This window comes from Myxocyprinus asiaticus, chromosome 21, assembly GCF_019703515.2.
Source record: "Myxocyprinus asiaticus isolate MX2 ecotype Aquarium Trade chromosome 21, UBuf_Myxa_2, whole genome shotgun sequence".
In the NCBI taxonomy this organism is placed as follows: Eukaryota; Metazoa; Chordata; class Actinopteri; order Cypriniformes; family Catostomidae; genus Myxocyprinus; species Myxocyprinus asiaticus.
This window is the reverse complement of record NC_059364.1, coordinates 31,794,126-31,799,382: the sequence shown is the minus strand read 5'-3', so window position 1 is coordinate 31,799,382 and position 5,257 is coordinate 31,794,126.

The following is a 5,257-nucleotide window of genomic DNA, read 5'->3' as shown; positions in this document are numbered from 1 at the left end:
TGCAGTGTTTGTCTAGGACAATTGATGGACCAATTGTCTTTAAACCATTCATCTAAAAGCAAGATAATTAGATTAATATAAATCAAATCAATATTAAATGCCCATGTATGTATCTATGTGATAAGCAGTTGTGTAATGACCCAATTCTCAGTCGGTGGGCCACTGTCGCAAAATAAACCCATTAAAGTGATGCAAGACCCATACGTTTCGCATCTTCATTAACCTGTCTGGGTTCATTTTTTCTGATAATGGCTGACTGCCATTACTACACTGCATGGCATTTATGTATTATTTGTATAATTGCTGTATGACCAGTTTGCTGCCTTGTATAATATCCTGTGTAATATGTTCAGTTAGTTAGTTAACTATGTGACTGACTGACACAGCGTACATTGTGGGTTAACTTTTTTAACGTGGTCATAGCAACTCACAATATGGATGCATTTAGTTATAAAGGATATATAATGATATTACAAAGTATATAAATAAGAACAAGTGAGACTGTCTTGCCATTGTTGGCTTGTGAAATTCACTGTCTTCTGCTGCTTTTGAAGGACTCAAGGCGATGGCTAGGACTGATTGCTGCGTGATAGTTGTGTACATCAGAGAGCATGAGCTACGATAGGAAGCTGATTGGTTCTTTTTTTAATTAATTATTAATTTTTAATTTAAAAAAAATTTAATTATATTTATTTACCACACATTATACGTTTGCACATATACAGTGAAATTCTTTTTTTCACATATCCCAGCTAAGCTGGGGTTAGAGTGCAGGGTCAGCCATGATACAGTGCCCCTGGAGCAGATAGGGTCAAGGGCCTTGCTCAAGGGCCCAACAGTGGCATTTTGGCAGTGCTGGGGCTTGAACCCCCAACCTTCTAATCAGTAACCCAGAGCCTTAACTGCTGAGCCACCACTGCCCCTTTTCTGGCAGGAGATAAACAAGATGAGTCTAGAAAATACATTTCTCAACTTGCTCTATGGCACATGGTCGCCAAAAAGAAATGCAAAACTTATAAAATGTATAATGAAAAAATGACTTCTTCAGAAAAGAATGGCCTGCTTAAAGTGCTCACATTCAATAAAATTACGCAAAAAAAGTGTGAAACAACATATTTGGTAAGCTCCACTGGCTCACCTTTGGTATAGGCTAAAAAATATGGCATGGACAATTTGTGTCATTCATAAAACAAACAAACTTCATCATGGTAGTAATGGTATATCCTTTTCAACAACAGGTTGTGCCATGATTCTTGTCACAAAGTGAAAAAGGTGACACAGTCCATTTGGAATGGATCTGTTTTTGCAAATTCACATGCAGCTCTTAGGGCATGGATGTTATTAATTTACAGGTGATTACATTGTGGTTACATTTTCATGTGAAAGTGTCAGTAAATTATAAAACAGTGTTTCTAATGATGTGATTTAGATTTGCCCAAGGTTTGAGACTCAGACAACTCGATATGATTGAAGAGGAGATCAGTGGTAGTTCTACCACACTGACAAAGTTTGCTCACAAGTTAAGAAGAGTGTGCAGATAAGCCATGAACAGAGTGGAAAACAAGGGGGCATTACAAATTGGCAGTGACAGAGAATTTGTGGAAATCGATGAAAGTAAATTTAGCCACAAAAGAAAAGTATGTCTTGTTTATTACACGATTTTGTCATTTACTTATCAATTAGTAATTTGAATGTCTATCTATTAATTCACAATTATATATCTAGATATGTTTAAATTTTCATGTTATCAAATTCAGCAATTGTGATTTTCCACTGTCACATTAGTCTCTAAATGTGTGTGTGTGTGTGTGGGTGGGTGGGTTTGGGTGGTTTCTGAGGACATTTTTTTTAGGTTACAAACTGGTAATTACAAGGGTATTATGCTATAAATGTGGTTTACAGGGTAAGGATTGGGTCCGGAGGTCTGGGGGAGCCGCCTCAGGGTAGAGACTGGGTCAGGAGGTCTGGGAGGCGGCCTCAGGGCAGGGACTGGGTCAGGAGGTCTGGGAGGTGGCCTCAGGGCTGGGATAGTGTCCTGGGAGGTGGCCACAGGGCCAGGACTGGGTCAGGAGGCCTGGGAGGCAGCCACAGGGCCAGGACTGGGTCAGGAGGCCTGGGTGGTGGCCACAGGGCCGGGAATGGATCAGGAGGCCTGGGTGGCGGCAACAGAGTGGGTACAGGGTCAGGAGGTGGCCACAGAGCGGGGACAGGGTCAGGAGGCCTGGGAGGTGGCCACAGAGTGGGAACACGGTCAGGAGGCCTGGGAGGCAGCCACAGAGCTGGGACTGGGTCAGGTGGCGGAGCTACTGGAGGAGGGGTGGGCAGAGTCCTGAAAGAGGAGTCACTGGGAGGGCAGCCGAAAGTAGAGGAGGAGTCTCTGGGGGAGCGGGCAGAACCGCTGGAAGAGGAGTCTCTGGGGGAGTGGGCAGAACCGCTGGAAGAGGAGTCTCTGGGGGAGCGGGCCGAACCGCTGGAAGAGGAGTCTCTGGGGGAGTGGGTGGAACCGCTGGAAGAGGAGTCTCTGGGGGAATGGGTGGAACTGCTGGAAGAGGAGTCTCTGGGGGAGTGGGCAGAGCCATGGAAGACTCTGAGGGTGGAGCCGGGAGAGGCTCCACGAAGGCAGGCGGAGCCATGAGAGGCGGATGTAGGATCTATGTGCAGGCTTTAATAAAAATGATGACAGTAAAACAACAAACAGGAACTCAAAACAACAACAAACAAGAACTGACAAAGAAGGAACTAAACTATAGGGTATTTATACATACAAAAGCTAATGAGGGAATGGAAAACAGGTGACCTGGGCAGTGACAGGAACAGATGGCAGTGATGAGGGCAGTGCATACTGGGAAATGTAGTCCGGGAAAACACTTCAAAATAAGAGTCCTAGGAAACATGAGGGAGACAGACTGTGACACTAACATCATCGATTCGGATACAATTAAATTGGAAATGCACAAAGGACGTTGCTATTCATAACACACAGACTGTATAAAGGTATTTGATAAATGTTATGTGACACGAATTATATAAAGTGAATAAAAAATAAAAAAGCACTGTAATGTAAATATGTAGTATACATTTAATGTGTATATGCTAATGTTAGTCAATAAACAACACATCATAAGATCATGAAGCACAGACTTTATTCACACCGCCAGACTACAATGTAAACATATTAGTCTTATTCACTACCTCGCTTGCTTTCTGTGTTCTTCATGGGTTAAAAGCAGCTCTTATATTTAAACAGACGGGATCATCACAGGCGTTTTGTAATATTTTGACAAAATCAGAGCAGAAAACAACACAAAGACATTTGTAACTTCTGAATAGAGATGTTTACGGTGATATACGGGTAGGCGTGTGTACTCGCCAGTCACACATCAGACTCGCCAACGTACGGAGAGACACAAAAATTATTAATTGTAAAATTTTCTTATATCATTTTTTTAATATGCAATAATTGCTTGAAATGATACAGTTATAATGTAACACTATGACAGCTATTCACCCAAAAATGAAAATTCTTCATCATTTACTCACCCTCATGCCATCCCAGATGTGAATTACTTTCTTTCTTCAGGAGGACACAAACGAAGATTTTTAGAAGAATATCTCAGCTCTGTTGGTTGTTAGCCCATCCATTGTTGAGCCCTGTAATATTAACTGTTCGTTTTCCTTAAAATTTGTCATTTGTTATCTTAGTGAAGCAGGACAAGAAGCAATTAATTTGCTTTTGCTCCACATATACTGTAGGTAGAAGCACTTGATGCTATGCTTTCTCTGACTGAAATTCAAAGCATTGTTCACCATATTGACATTAAACGCTGTATATTCATTCAGGGACATGCCGTGAGCTTTAAGACTGGGCACTTATCCCACCCCAAAATTCAAAATAAACCATACAACTATCTCATTCTTCACAGCAGACAACTCATTTCGCTACTTCATAACCCATTAGACAAACCAGAAACAATGCTATGCAACCTTGTATTCATAACTGCAGAGTTCAAATGAGAAAAAGAGGCGATCAAAATGTAAACAGGTAGGCGGCTTTTACAACAAATTCACGAAGATGTCCATTCTCATGGAGAGACACATGAAATTTGCATTCAAGGAATGGGAGAATAACATTAAAAATCTGTGTTACTGCTGTAAAGGATGAGATAGTTGTATAGTGCATTTTGAATTTTGGGGTGAGGTGATTGCCCAGTCTCAGCTCACGGCACGTCCATAAAGTACAGCAAACAGCCATGAAATCAGGGACTCTCTTGACAAAAGGGGATGATAAAACCAGGTGAACACAGTGCTTCTCTCTCTGACTTCATCATTATTTGTTCATATTTAATGTAAAAATCAGCCAAATCCCAACAGATGATAATAGGCTGTGATTAAAAAAAAAAAAGCATGTAAAACTTTGCACCAACTTTAGTATTAAAGTTTTTGTAAGAAACTCTGAAGTGTTTGTGTGTTTGTGGTGGTTTTTGTGCATGCTGTGATTCCCAGAAAGGGAAAGTAGAGGCCAAGGCCACAACAGTACACATACGCACTAAGATGTTTTCAAACACCCTTAAAGGAGGTGAGATTTTCGCTCAGTCAGTGTCCACTCAATGGCTTGTGGCGAGACAATACCTCTTAAAAAGCTTTGTGTTGAACTTCTCACACTTACTAACACAGGCGCCTTTTCTCTCACTCACACACAGAGGATCAGGCAGGCAGAACGGTCATATCATCTCCTATAGGCTGCATAAAGTGGAGTGGGTGGCGGAGGCCACAGCTCTCTATATGATTATGATTAGTATGAGCAGCAAGCGCACATAGACATGAAGGACACAGAGTCTCCTCTCATCCTTCTCTGCACCTCTTCCATTATCATTTATGATCTATAAAGAACATTAGGCTCCAGAAATAGCAAAGGCATAAAATCAGAATCAGAATCAGCTTTATTGCCAAGTATGCTTACACATACAAGGAATTTGTCTTGGTGACAGGAGCTTCTAGTGTACAACAATACAAAAACAATACAAAAACAGCAGCAAGACATAGATAATAATAAAAAAATAAAAATAAAAAAATAATTATACACATACATACAGACACACACATACATACATACACACATACACATGGGTAGTGCAAATCTAATACAATCTGTTATGTACAGTGCAAATACAAATCTGTTATGTACAGTGCAAATATTTTTGTTTTGTTTTTTCAGAGGAATGAAATGGCAGAAGAGGTTGGATGTGTTGGAAAAATA